This window comes from Bubalus kerabau, chromosome 20 (genome assembly GCF_029407905.1).
Source record: "Bubalus kerabau isolate K-KA32 ecotype Philippines breed swamp buffalo chromosome 20, PCC_UOA_SB_1v2, whole genome shotgun sequence".
Taxonomy (NCBI): domain Eukaryota; kingdom Metazoa; phylum Chordata; class Mammalia; order Artiodactyla; family Bovidae; genus Bubalus; species Bubalus kerabau.
In genome coordinates, this window is record NC_073643.1 from 39,299,744 (window position 1) to 39,314,874 (window position 15,131).

At 40.6% G+C, this 15,131-nt stretch overlaps 1 protein-coding gene across 18 annotated transcripts in view; it reads right to left on the reverse strand.

Annotated features, from left to right (window-relative positions):
* The window catches only part of ATXN7 (ataxin 7), a 133,899-nt gene that overhangs the window by 106,313 nt on the left and 12,455 nt on the right, over window positions 1-15,131 (reverse strand). Inside the window, exon 1 of one of the 18 annotated variants that reach the window (XM_055558638.1) lies at window positions 14,407-14,429. The exons of 16 other annotated variants lie outside the window; for them this stretch is intronic. The gene's annotated coding sequence lies outside the window, so the exon portion shown is untranslated. Of the gene's footprint in view, window positions 1-13,349; window positions 14,307-14,406; window positions 14,430-15,131 lie in introns of those variants that run through there. One more of the 18 variants, XM_055558639.1, reaches the window with a different exon arrangement.

Consider the following 15,131-nt stretch of genomic DNA (forward strand, 5'->3'; position numbering starts at 1 on the left):
GCCAAATCACTCCAAGGGAACCTACAAATTCCCAGGACAGAAGCAGCCACTAGCCACCTCCCTAATGGTTATTCCTTCAAGGTAGGCTGGAGACGCAGACAGAATAACAGTGGCATCGCATGTGCTTGACCTTACTTCTCCAGGTCAAGCTAGCTTTCAATTTTCCATCAGGATACTTCATCTATATCTCCAAGTATTCAAGGAAGTCATCAGATCTTGAGTGCTGTAAAATCTCCCCCAAGATAGTGTTTGCCTTTAAAAGAATTCACCATTTACTAGCCTGAATACTGTAAAAATGCTTTAAGAGAAACCCTATTCTTGGAGAAAAAATGGTAGTGGCAGCTACTAAAAATAAGCATTTAAAAATAGTAACTTTTCTCAGAATAGGGGTCAGAAATTTTTCTTCAATAGGAAAAAAGAAAAAAAAAACTATCACGTTTGTATATGTTCTTTCACTTTATTTTCACAATAACACTGTGTTCAAAAGAGCTGTTATTATGATCTCCATTTTACTACTGAGGAAACAAACGGAGAGGTCATAATTTGCTCAAGATTACCCAGCAAATAAATGGTTTGAAACTGGAACCAGAACGGAGGCCTTTGGTGCTATTTAGTTCCCTTTTCAGTACACCAAACTGTCTAAACAGCCGCTTTATTTTGTTTTGCGAAGATAAAAAGAGATAATTTAAAAGGAAGACTGGAGAATATTTCCGAACAATAGAAACATAAAACTTGATAGCTTTTACTCATTCACCACCTATTACGTAACAAGCATTCAATAAATATAATTTTTAAAGATTTTCTAAAAGTGACAGCCCATTACAGGTGGGAGAGGAGATGAAACAAGAAGAAAAGACATAATTTGAATGTTCCCCAAAGTCCTGAGGCATATATTTACTTTCTTTTTCTTTTGGTTGGAGGGTGGGGGTGGAGATTGTAGATGATGCCTTTTGTCTAGAGTGGCTGTTGAGCCCATGGTGATTCTGTAAGCACCATATTTCCCAATGCCAAGTCATGTTCGTACTATGGGACTCCAAACTCCTCTTGTTTTGGCCAAAGTTGGACACATGATCCAAACTAAGACATTCAATTCATTCTCCTGAGAACTAGAAACTGGGATGAACAGGGTCTATTCTGGTTTATGCTCCCCCATGTGCTCTCAGTGTTTAGGAAAAGACCAGTGAGCAAAGACTGATGTGTGAAGATGCTGCTCAGAGTAAACCAGCCCCAGGAGGCCCTGGAACCCCCGAGGACAAAAAAGGAACTGGTTTCTGCCCAAGGGGTTCCAGGGCTTTCTTGTCCCACGTATAGTCTCCCAGAGGATCCAAGCACATCTTCTGTAGCGTTCTAAGAATCCCCTGGACCTGCAGGGTAAATGGCTCCCTAACCTGAGCTTAAATTTTTGGAATTGATTTCTGATAACTGCAACAAAAATAATCTTGCAGAAAAGACAGTAATATGTTTGTACTACGAAATAAATAAATGGGCAGATATCCAGCAGAATTTTATATAAAAGAGGATTCTGTGGAATGCCCAAGGGTTCAGAAAAGTCTTCTCATTAACTTTAAATAGCAAAAAGCCCACACTGTTACATGGGCAGCATCTTATCAGTTTTAAAGAAAAGAACTCATTTTCTAGGAGTAACATTTCTATGTCCTTTTAAAACTCTGAGAGCCTTGTTGCAATTTAAGGCATAATCTGGATCACTTCTTGTTATATAATTGAGTCTATCAAAATTAAGCAAAACTGCACTAACCTTGATAGAGGAAAGGAAATACACGCTACACTGAGTTGGACCTGTTTTTAAGCATGACAGTATACACTTTCTTTTTATTTCTTAAATTTTCTTCACTTCCAGGCAAACTCTGGATCTTTAGTGTAAGAATGTGCCCCAGGTGCTTGCAGCGAGACTGTGAAAGAGAAGAGAAAGGGCTGCAAAAGCAGGCCCAACAAGGAGGACCACAAAGGTTCCGACTTGATTCTCTCTCCTAAGCTGGAGGTGAGGGAAGGCCGACTCCTCACTCCCCATGTCTCAGCAGAGGGCTACCCCAGCGCGTTTATTCATTCAGTGAAAATGTGTGGAGCATGTGTGCTGTGCCCAGTGATGTGCCCCGAAAGCACAGGATCCAGGAGTGTATGAATCTGAGCCGCCTCCTAGGTTACACGTTTTTCTGTCCATTCTTCAACTCTCACTCCAAAGACCATGGGCCTAAAATAGTTCACTGTTTTGTCTGTCTGTTTAGTGATCTTACAGGAAAAGGGTGGAGAGGGATTTGTTGGTAATATTTAAAAAGTGGGGAAATCCACTTAAAATTCCATATTTCTACTTTCTCTTCCAAAAACGTGGCTACTAAGGCTAGCTCTCCTGCATGGGGCGATGCCATGTCATAGGCTGCCTCTTGTCACTGAGCATCCACCTCCCCAAGTACGCAGCTTGGCTACATCACTGATTTTCCTTCCAGGCTTGTCCCCTGTCAGAAGCCAAGCTTGTGACTCTGAGCCTTTGTTGCTTTCCTGTCTCCCAATTGAAAAACCATAAACCAAAAATTTTAAAGCTGGTTGTCAACTGTGGGCATATTCTCCAAAAACATGATTTAAATGGGGTCCTTAGTTTACTTACTCAGAGAAGGCAATGGCACCCCACTCCAATACTCTTGCCTAGAAAATCCCATGGATGGAGGAGCCTGGGAGGCTGCAGTCCATGGGGTCGCGAAGAGTCAGACATGACTGAGCGACTTCACTTTCACCTTTCACTTTCATACATTGGAGAAGGAAATGGCAACCCACTCCAGTGTTCTTGCCTGGAGAATCCCAGGGATGGGGGAGCCTGGTGGGCTGCCGTCTACGGGGTCACACAGAGTCGGACACGACTGAAGCAACTTAGCAGCAGCAGCAGCTGTCCTCCGACCCAAGCTCCACCTCGCTTTCACCCTGACCACTTTTCTCCCTGGCAAAACAAATTTAAGAAGGAAACTCTACACAGTTGACCGTCTCATCCGCAGGTTCCTCATCCATGGATTCAACCATCACTGATCTGATTCGACACTATGTTTACAATCTGCAGTTGAAACTGTGGATGCAGAACCAGTGGACACCATGGGACTGGATGGTCCACAGTGCAATCCTGGACCCAATCCCCCATGGACACCGTCAAGTTTCTGTAACTCCTGAGCCACAGGGACTCACTAAGGCTCACTCCAGTGAACACCAAAACAGCCTGAAAACAGAACTGGTAAAGGAGGAGCTGAAGCCACTTGCTAGGAAGGACTGCAGCACCTCTGCCTAGGTTTCAAGGATACATCTTAGTGCCCTGCAGTCAGTTGTGGGCTTTCCTGACCTTCCATGAAACTCTTTATGTGGAGTCTTAACATTTTTAAAGGACCCTCTGTTTTCTGACAGCTTCTATCTATACACCCACATTCAGCCTCTCTCTTCCCCAAAGGGTTCAACATAGTCATTCCTCACTCCCTTTGCCCTTTCAGGTCTCATGGCTCTTCCATCTCAAGTCCCAACTCTCCCAGACTTCTCTGAGATATCCTCTTAGCTCAGGCGTCAGCAGGCCATTTTTCCATCAATGGTGACTACAGTACACTATTTTACCAGAACCCTAAGAGAGAACCAAAACTGTAATGGAATTCCCAGTGCCCTAATTTGTCTGTGAAAAATCCTTGGTCAAGTCAGTGGGTTTATAGGTTGATTTACAGAAGCACATGAAAACAGTAACAATAGTAGCAGCTGTCATGTACTAAGCACTTACCATGTGCCCAGTACTATTAACACATCATTAACTTCCCTGGTGGCTCAGATGGTAAAGAATCTGCCTGTAATGCGGGAGGATCTGGGTTCAATCCCTGGGTTGGGAAGATTCCCCTGAGGAAGGAAATGGCTACTCACCCCAGTATTCTTACCTGGAGAATTTCACAGACAAAGGACCCTGGCAGGCAAGAACTGGACACGACTGAGCAAGTAACACTTATGTGTGTCATCTAACTTGATCCTCCCAGGTCTATGATGTTGGAACTTTCACTCTACTCCTTTAACAGAGAGAAAACTGAGGCTTGTGAGGAGAGGCCAATAAGGGGCAGACCTGAGGCAGGTGCATCCATGAGGTGAGCCTGTTTCATTCCTTCCCACCTCTATTCTTTCACACCTGCTCTTCCCGCCACCTAGAATCCCTTTCTTCTTACCTTTCAAGAAACTCACCTCCCTAAGGGGGTTTCTTAGAGGCAAGGTCTGCAACATTTCAATCTTGTTTCCCCAGGGCTGTTAATAAATACCCGCTGAATAGAACTGGGTTAAATGGAACCACGAGCTCTGACAATTATCCCTCCACTGAAAGTAACACGGACCTGGGAGGGATGTTCTTCTCTTGCTAAGAACTTGCCATCAGGACTGAGCAAAAAGTAGCTCTTCTGACATTAACCTCACTCTTCCCAGACAAATTCACAAAAGAGCTGAGGAAGATCCGGGAAGGAGGGAGGAGGAGTAAATTACAGCCCAATACTCCTGTAATCCTCTTCTGAGAGGAATAAAAAGTCTGTGAAGTCAAATGGAAGGATGCAAGCCTGGGGAGACAGAGAGGGTTTCTCCTCTAATATGCTGCCAGGGGAACATTAATCTCCTATTACCAAACTGGGGTTCCAGAATTCTAAACTTCATGTAAATAAACTCAGTCAAGTCATTCTTTGCTACTCGAGGTGGTCCTTTAGGAAAGATAAATGAACAGCTAGCAACTATTTAGTTCTGGGGTCAAACATATTAACATTATCAATAATAAGTTTCATTGACTGTTTACTCTGGGCTAGACTCAGTGCTAAGTATCTGCCAGGCCCAGTCTTATTTGATTTTCACTGCAGTCCTATGGACAATATTAAGAAGGAAATAGGAGTCTAAAATTAGTTAGATGGCTTGTCCAAGGTCACTACAAAATGGCTTACAATAAAGGCAGTGGCTAATGGGACAAAAGCATCATTTTTATGAACAATGCTTACAGGCTTTTTCAGTTCTATCCTTCCTCTTGAAATAATGCTACCTAAAGGCGGGCTGTATAGTCTATTACAAATCTCTCTTTACAAGATCCAGAAAAAAAATCCCTCCTCTTCTATTAAGCCCCTCTAATTATATCTATGATAGATCGCCAATGCTCACCTATACGCACATTCTCCTCCTCCTGAGCACACAGTTAGACTAAATTTCCCAATACACGTTGTAGTAAGGTATAACCATATGACTGAGTCCTAAAACGTGAACAGAAATGTTGGATGCCACTTCTAGGCTTGGCCCATAGAAACCTCCTTTTCTTAATCCTCAATCTCTCATACCCTCTGCTGGTCAAATGGAGAGGGTTCCAAGCACCAAGAAGTGAGCAAAGCCACAAAATCTCACCCCTGAGTGACTGGGAAAGTGAGAGCCTCCTTGCCAACACACACAGAGCTGTGACTTGGGTGAGAAATAAACATGGATCGTGTTAAAGCTACCGAGGTCCTGGGTAGTGACAGCAGTCAACCTACACTGATACAGTACTATCGTCGTCACTACATCATCGGCATTTGCCTTGCCAATGGCACAGCTACAATTTATTTAAAGTACACTAAGTAATGGGCTTTCTTGGTGGCTCAGATGGTAAAGAACGTGCCTGCAATGCAGGATTGCAGGTTTGATTTCCGGGTGGGGAAGATCCCCTGGAGTGGAATGGCTACCCACTCTAGTACTCCAGCCTGGAGAATTCCATGGACAGAGGAGCCTGGCAGACTCGGGGTCGCAGAGTCAGATACAACTGAGCAATGACCACTTTCACACATTAAACAATGGGCAATACATGCCTATTTTATTTATTTCTCACTATGACATAGGTATTATATGCATGTTACAGGTAACAAAATCAAGGGTCAGAGATGAATAATCATTACCTCTGAACAATTACAGCACTTATAATCTGAAAGATTAAGTAATTAATTATAGATTGCCTTATTATACACATTGTATTGATAGGTTAAGTAATTTTTACTCCTGTACTTAGTTGGTTTTTCTTGTACTTGTAACTTATTTTCCTCACCTGGATAGAAAACTGCTAACAGGAAGGTGAGATCTTACATCTCTAAATTCTGTATCACTTCATACTTTGTATAAATATTTAAGTTAATTAATAGATATATATTCTTAAAATTATCTCTCTATACAATGTGTGTGAAAGTGAAAAAGTGAAAGTGTTAGTTGTGTCTGATTCTTTGCGACCCATGGAATGTAGCTCGCGAGACTCCTCTATCCATGCTCCAGGCAAGAATACTGGAGTGGATATATATTTTATATATATATATATGAAGTTATATATATATAAATAAAGTTTCATATATATATATGACGTTTTTTATATATTTATATATATAGTATTTCGGGCCACTGCCTCTTAAATGTACCTGACCAAGAAAACAGGCCTACATGCTCTGCAGAGCTACCTAGTATGCTGCTTATTTCAGACCCATCACTTAATGAGTGTCATGAATGCAGTTTCCCATACTGTAATCCCATATGTGACTGTACATACACAGCACAGTGGCTGGCATATACTCAATGGTCAAGAAATGATTGTTCCCTTCTCTTCCATCCTAACAGCTACTTTAAGTAGGGTCATATGCTGCTTGAAGGAAAAAAGAAAAAAAGAAAAATGTCAGTAAATAGAGGCTGATTTTAATTACAAAGGATATTTTCCTATCTGGGAGGAAGACTGTCTAAAATGCCAGGAGCTATAGTCAAATGGAGACCAAATGCCAGTTACATGAGTATCCCATTTGTAAATATCTGTCCAGGAGCAGGACCTCTACGCAAGCCGAGGAGCAAGACTCACTCCTTCACCAAGGGTGAGCTCAGAATGGTGCCCTGGGACCCACCTTCTATTTGCTCAATTACAGTTCTGTAAGTCCCCACATTGGGCTCCCTAGAGCCATGGAATAGTTAGCTGTAGCCAAACACTAAGCTGTCCTCCTACAGCTCCCTGAGGTGTTTTTTTTTTTTTTACCTTTTGTTAGAAAACAACACACTGGCATCTGAGGAAGATTTCTTCCTTCTGAGGCTATTTGTTCCCACCTTCACTCACCCATAGGAGTCCATTTCCAAAAAATCTTATTAACATCATGCAGACACAGACTTTCTTATGGTGACATCTCACATTAACCACATACAGTAAAATCCTGTACAACAATCTTTACATTAGTTAATTAATGTGAAGAATTCAACTGTTGTTCATTTAAATATCCTGTTCCAAAAAGTCTCTCTTCTTTAAAGAGTTCTTTCAGGATCAAATGGAATACAGATGTGGGTCACTTACTTTATTTGGTACAATTAAAGTATATATTTGGGCTTCTTACTCTTGCTCAGTAATCAACTGTAATATTTACTTTGTCAATGGAATTGGCTTTTCCCGGGGTAATTTTCCCTTTAACTTCACGGTATCGTCCTTAACAGTAGGCAATAAGGTTAATGCTATAATCAGCTATTAGGTCGGCACATGCGACTTTAGCCGCTGTTCAAATATAGCAACACAGAGCATAGAACATTCAAGCTAGAAAAACACAGGTTTGAAAATTCGTGAATCAAACTCTGGATAACAAGTTGTTTTATTTTATTTTTTTCAAATTTTTTTGTCTGACTCTTTGTGACCCCCATGAACTATACAGTTCATGGAATTCTCCAGGCCAGAATACTAGAGTGGGTAGCCTTTCCCTTCTCCAGGAGATCTTCCCAATCCAGGGATTGAACTCAGGTCTCTCGCATTGCACGCAGATTCTCAGCTGAGCCACAAGGGAAGCCCACAAGTTGTTTTAAAAATAAATATTTCTTTAAGACGTTTAACTGCTGCTGCTGCTGCTGCTGCTGCTAAGTTGCTTCAGTCTCGTCCGACTCTGTGCGACTCCATAGACGGCAGCCCACCAGGCTCCACCATCCCTCGGATTCTCCAGGCAAGAACACTAGAGTGGGTTGCCCTTTCCTTCTCCAATGCATGAAAGTGAAAAGTGAAAGTGAAGTCGCTCAGACGTTTAACATATATATTCTTTTTAAAATAAAATTATTTTTAAAATACTGACCGATAGAAAGAAAAATACCAATACAGTATATTAACACATATATATGGAATTTAGAAAGGTGGTAACGATGACCCTATACGCGAGACAGCAAAAGAGACACAGATATAAAGAACAGACTTTTGGACTCTGGGAGAAGGCGAGGGTGGGATGATTTCAGTGAATAGCATTGAGACATGTATATTACTGTATGTGAAATAGATCACCAGTCCAGGTTTGATGTATGAAAACAGGGCACTCAAAGCCGGTGCACAGGGACAACCCAGAGGGATGGGATGGGGAGGGAGGTGGGAGGGGGGTTCAGGATGGGGGACACATGTGCACCCTGGCTGACTCATGTCAATGTATGGCAAAAACTACCACAATATTGTAAAGTAATTAGTCTCCAATTAAAATAAATAAATTAACCAAAAAAAAAAAAGAAAAGAAACCATAAAAGTTATAAGCATAAAAAAAAAAGACCAAAAAAAAAAAAAACCAGTCTCAAAAGATCATATATATGTAACATTCCCAAAATGACAAAATTATAGAGTTGAAGAACAGATTAGTGGTTGCTAGGAGTTAGTGATTGTGAGGATAACAGGAATGACTGTGACTGTAAAGAAGTAGAACAGGGAGATTTCTGCCGTGATGGGACAGTTTTATACCTTGATCACTACAGTGGTTACATGCTTCTGCATGGGATAAACCAGCACAGAACTATACCCATACTTTATACACCAATCTGGTTTTGCTACCATACTATAGTTAGATAAGATGTAATCAATGGGAGAAACTGGGTGGAGAGCAACCAGGACCTCTCTGTACTACCGTCACAGTTTCCTGTGAATCTTGAATTATTTCAAAGTTACAAGTTAAAACAAACAAACAAGAAAAATAGCTAGAGCTTCCTTGGTGGTTCAGCAATAAAGAACCCGCCTGCCAATGCAGGGGACAAGGGTTTGATCCCTGATCCAGGAAGATCCCCCATACTGCTAAGCCCGTGAGCCACAACTATCAAGTCTGCTCTACAGCCGGGAGCTGCAACTGCTGAAGCCCAAAAGCCCTAGAGTCCGTGGTCCGCAACAAGAGAAGCCTCCACAGTGAGAAGTCTGTGCCCGGCAGCAAGGAGCAGCCCCCGCTCATCACAACTGAAGCAAAGTCCTCACAGCAGTGAAGACCCAGCACAGTGAAAAAATAAATAAATAAAAGTTGTTTTAAAAAAAAAGTTAAATGTCGGAGTTAAATCTATTTCATAGAGCAATTTATTCATCTTAAAAGATTAAATAATGCCCAAGCCTATGCAAACATATTTCATCATTTAATTTTCCATTCTATATACAAATGAACTACCGATTATCTTGACAAAACCTAGGAAAGAGTGACAATAGAGTAGGTTTTAGAATTGATGTTGCTGTCAGGATGCTTATTGTTCAGGTCAGTGTCAGTAACATGAACCACGCTGACAGTCAACATCCAGATATCTTACAAAGGGCAGGTGGTATACAATATATAAAAAATAAGGACATGTATTTAAAGACTTATTTTAAAATCTGTAAGATTCTGCCACAAAAAAAAAAAAGAGAGAGAGAGCGCGCCATCAAATAGAATACTTCAAATATAACTTATTAACCTATTTTGTGATTTCTGTATGCTAATCAAGATCCTATTGAGCATATGATTATATGTAATTTGCAAAATGTATTCTTAGACGTATGTGATTACCAAATATGAAATTTATTTTTTATGTACACAAGGCAATCATTTCTACAATTCAAACATCTCTCTGGCTAAATTAATATAAATTGCTGTGATATGCCAATTATAAATAAGAGACAAAAAGAATTTCAGAAGGTGGGAGATGCAAATTAAACGAAGCCACTGTCAGTTATTTTCACTAGGGCTTTAGACAGGGATCTTTTTATCACTGATTAAAATGTAACATTCTGGGACTACATCAAAAACACGACTCCTGATTCCCTGTATCTCACACCTAAGCTGGCTCAACACTGGTTCATCATGACTCGGAATCTAAAGAGAGGTTGGCAGCACTTCATAAATACCTTCCTGTTCACTCCTTCCTACAGTGATGCAATTTGACCTACATTTCCAGTGCCCATTGAAACTTCGTAGGAGGGGGAAGAGGAGAGTTTTTCATTTCTCCTACCCTCTGATTAACTAGGACAGCAAATGCCACTCAAGGGACTGCTACTGGGCAGAAGCAAAGGGGGAAAAAAGTCATGTCGGTAGGAAATTCCACAAGAGAACATTTAGAAATACTTCATTCTCTGATTCTGCAAACAAACTGTCATGGCTTCACAAGACAACAGCAAGGAAGTTGCTCCACTTTCCACTCTAATCAGCCTAGGACACTACAGGCTGTTTCATTTACTTCAGGGTCCCAGCATGATGAAAATTAAACTTGAACCATAGATTCATCTTTGCAACACCCTTTTTTTTACAAAAAGAAACTATTAATTTTAGAGTGATTTTAAATTTACAGAGAAGTTGTAAAGATAAACAGAGAATCCCTATATACCCCCACAGCCCGTTTCCCCATCGTTCATCTCTTACCGTCACATTTGTCACAACGAATGAATCAATATTGACACATTATTATTAACTGAAGTCCATATTTCATTCAGATTTCCTTAGTTCTTGCCTAATGCCCTTTACCTGCTCCAGGATCCCATCCATATGACATTACATTCAGTTGTCCCGTTTCCTGTACTCCTCTAGACTGTGACAGTTTCTCAGACTTTCCTTTTCTGATAACCTTGACAAAAGTTTTGAGGACTACTGGTGAAGTACTTTGGAGGAAGAGTTGAATTGCTTGTCCAATGTTTTTCTCACGATTATAATGAGATTATTGAATTGGGGGAGGCAGACCACAGAGCTGAAGTGCAACCCTCATTACTTCACATCAAGTGTTCATTTGTCACTGGTTGTGTTAACTTAATTATTTGGCAGATGTAATATCTGTCAGGTTTCTCTACTGTAAAGGTTCTCCCCTCCCTTTTCCATACTGTATTCTGGGGAAGGAAGTCACTGTGCAAAGCCCACATTTACGGGATGGGCAGTTATGCTTCACTTCCTTTCTGGAGATTATTGACAAAAATTGTTTGGAACTCTTCCATATCGAAAATTTAGTCTCTCTCATTTGCTTATTATTCAGTCATTTATTTCTATCAGTATAGACTTAAAGGTATGTGTTTTATATTATTTTGCTATATAATTATATTATTATTTTGCTATATTACTTATTATTTATATCTTTTACTAGAAAGTAGTATATGTATATTGTATATCTTATTTATATTTATTTTATATCTTGAGTTATAATTTAAAACTATTATTTAGTTCAATCATCCCAGCTGTGACCACCGGCAGCCCTTTTAGGCTCCTGTGTCCCTTTGACATACCCCATCAATGTGTGTTATGCATCTGTGTGGGTTTTTTGTTTGTTACTCCTTGCTTTCTGGCATTAAAATATGCTCCAGGCTCATCTTGCTTATTACCTTCCCCAGCTGTAGAATTATGTCTGGTTCCTTTTATTGGAAAATGGTATTAGAAATCAAGATCTGGGAATTGGGGCTTATCAAAGTCTGTTCAAGTTTGACACTTCTAAATTTCTACATGAACTACTTGTACAGTAAATCAACACAATTATCTCATTAAATATTAATACCTTCATTTTGTGGCATAACATGCTAAATCATGAAGAGGATGCTTAGTAATCAAACTGCCTTCTGACGGGCCAAACTTTCAGGTTTGATATGACAATAAATGACTTATTATAATGAAGTTTCTGGGGGGTGGGAGAAGTGGAGAAAGATAGAGAATAGAGTTGTTTGTTTTCCATGGTTGGGGGCAGGGAACAAAAATCTAGAATTAAATGTGGCATGCTTTCTGTTCTATGCAAGGTCTCCTCGTTTTCGCCCTTATTACCATTAAATGCTACTTCCTTCATGTGCGCTCTTAATTACCTGAGCTAAAGGAAAACACAAATATCAGATCTAGCTATGAAATACATTGATGATGACCTATGACAGCAGCTACACCTTCCTATTTATGGTCTGAATACTTGAATGTTACACTTAGTTTATCTTCGTTGAGACTAATCAGTGGAACACAAGGACAGAGCCAGGAACTCTGTAGTGGGGACGCCTAGTGGGAAGCAAACAGATATCCATTGAAAACTGAACCACGCATGGGAGTTAATCCCATGCAACACACACAGAAAAATTCTTCACCTCTGACTCCAACCATCAGTCTGTGTAAACAGACTATGTGAATAAAATCTTTGGTGACTTCACTCCCCCTCCTCCTCTTTTTTAAATAGAAAATAGATTGGTACCAGGACCTAATACTGATTTTTCTCTGTCATTGTTTTCTCACTCTATCTGATTAAGATTTATATTCAGTAAACATTTCTTGAGCCTCTTCTGTGCACTACACAGCCCAATATGCCTAGTGCTTCCAATTAATCCAATGGATTAAAAAAAAAAATTAAGAGCTCTGTTCCCACTATTCCCTCTCAGCTGAGCTGCTGAAGCTGTTGAAAAATAAGTCAGGCCTTGACAATACTGAAGGTGCAAAATGGTTTGGAGGGCACATGGCTTAGCATCTACTTCTGCAGTTGTCTGATAACATCTTAGAAAAGATTACAACTTCCCATCTGTAAAACAGATATAATCAAATCTACTTCTCAAGGAGAATGCATGGGAAGCACAGCCCAAGCTCACACAATAGATTCTGGAAGAACTGGCTCGTGTTCACGCTTCATGTTTCATCATACTCACGTCTAAGAAACACAGTAGGCCTGCCCAGCTGAAGTATTCCATTACCTGTTTTCATTGCCGATTTTACTATCTTTGTAAACCCTAAAATCGTGATCTTAAAAAAAAAAAGTCAATTCCCTATTCCCCAGTTAACCTGTCTTTGATAAATAAACAATGCCCATTCATTCAAGAGGCATGGACCAGAATGACAGGAAATATTAACAACAATAACAGCTAACATTTCCTGAAAGCTTATTTTGTGCCAGATGCTATGTAGATGTAGCACAACAGGCCTATGAAATAGTTATTTTAACTGTCCCTAATTCCAAAAAGTCAGATACTACTTAGCAACAGAACAATTTCCAAATGAGAAACTGAGGCTAGAGAGGTGAAGGAACTCGTGTATGGGTGCCATGCATCTGGGCTAGGCAACCTACTCTTACAAAAAAAAAACAACATAGCAAACAACAGTATGATAACAAACAACTGAACATAAATGTCTGTCCCTTACCCTTTTCAAACACTGTTGCGCTGGGTGCTACAGTGGAATCAAAGAATCAGCTAAAATGTATCTTTGCTACAGAGATCCAAAGTGAGAGGGCTTCCAACACTTCTGCCCTCAAAAGAACTCCAAACTGAGACTTCCTGCTTCCAAAATGTAGTTAATAAGGAAAACCCAGTGAAGTCTCCCTACAACATTTTACAGAAAGCCGCTCCCCCGCCCAGCTTGCAAGGCTATTTACTCTTCAGCCCCAGAGATGGCCTCAGAGCATTCACACTGCAGGCCTGCTTCTGTATCCAGCTAGCTTCTTTGGGGCTCAGTTCAGAAGTCACTACCTCTTCATCCAAATGGAGCTAATCCCACTACTGATTCCCTAAACTGGTGTAAAAGCACTCCAGCTGGCTTCCTCATTGATGTCAGCATCCCAGCTACTTAGTATCCAGGGCTCCTGCCTCCTGGAATTACTGCTAGGACAGTCATAGGCATGGAGAAGAGCAATCAGTTTTAGGAATCAGACCAGGATTTAAATCCGGTTTTCTACTTACAAACTGTGTGACCTCAAGCAAGTGAGTTCACCTCCCTCGATTCGGGATTAATGGAGATGAGAGCAGTAACGTGCAGTGCCTGGCACAGACAGAGCGCCACCATCACCACTGTTCCCGCGCTACAGATCAGCAATCGAGGCTCCAGGTTGTGAAACACCAAAGGTCAGAAAGCTGGTGAATGGTAGGGGGCAGGCTTGAAACCATTTCTTTTTCCTTCCAACTCTGCTGAGCATCAATTTGAAGCACCATGCCTGGCGATTAGGGCATAACTGTGAAACAGATGGACAGGTACCTGCTCTTGATGCTTACCTCCTGGTAGGGAAGACAGCCACCGAACCTTTACACAAGTGGAAAGGTGCTTGAAGGAGTAAGAGCAGGGGCCCTGAATACAAATGGGTTTGACCCCATGTAATAAGATCCCTGGAATTCGTCTGGAAGGTCAGAGAAAGCTTCCATGAAATGAAGAGGTGGCAAGAGACAAGATTCTAAAGCATATTCGAGGAACTAAGATGCCAGAGCACCTGCAAAGGCTGGCGAGGCAGGTGGGGCGAGATCAGAGGACCACAGCAGAACATGGTAAGGATACTGGATGTCATCCATCACTGAAGCAAAGGGAAGGCACCAAAAGATTGGCTGCCTGTAATGAAACCGTAGTAAAATGTTTATTCTAACCCCAGCTCCTTGACGTCAGGGTCATTTGGTATCTTTTTATGGTCTGTACTTCTAGGTCACAGCAAATATACTTCTGATAAACATTTGTGAGCCATATGAGAGAATCTTTGGTAAAGACAAACCATTTCTCCCTCTTTCTAATTTCACAGCTGATGCTTCTATTGAAGTTCTTATCGCTGATTATCATAAATGGGTATGGATCTCTTTTCATTGTCTGGCCATAAGTTTCTGGAAAGCGGAATAAATATCTTATTTATTTTTCTATCTCTCAAAGCCAAATGATCAACAGTTATGGATTGAAACAGATCCTCTTTTAACAGCCAAAAATTTCCTCTGACATTTCTCGATTGCCTGAGTAAGAATCTTCATCCTACCTTAGGGAAATAGACCTGAAGGGATAATTGCCAAGGACTTAAAAAAAGAAAAAAAAAGTTATGCTTTCCTTTTGAAGCATAATTTTAATATCGAAAATCCATTCTGTTACTGTGTGATTAAAAGTACAATTCTTATATTTCAGGATAAATCACTTGTACAGTTCACATGCATTAAAAAAAAAAAAATCTTAGTTTAATTT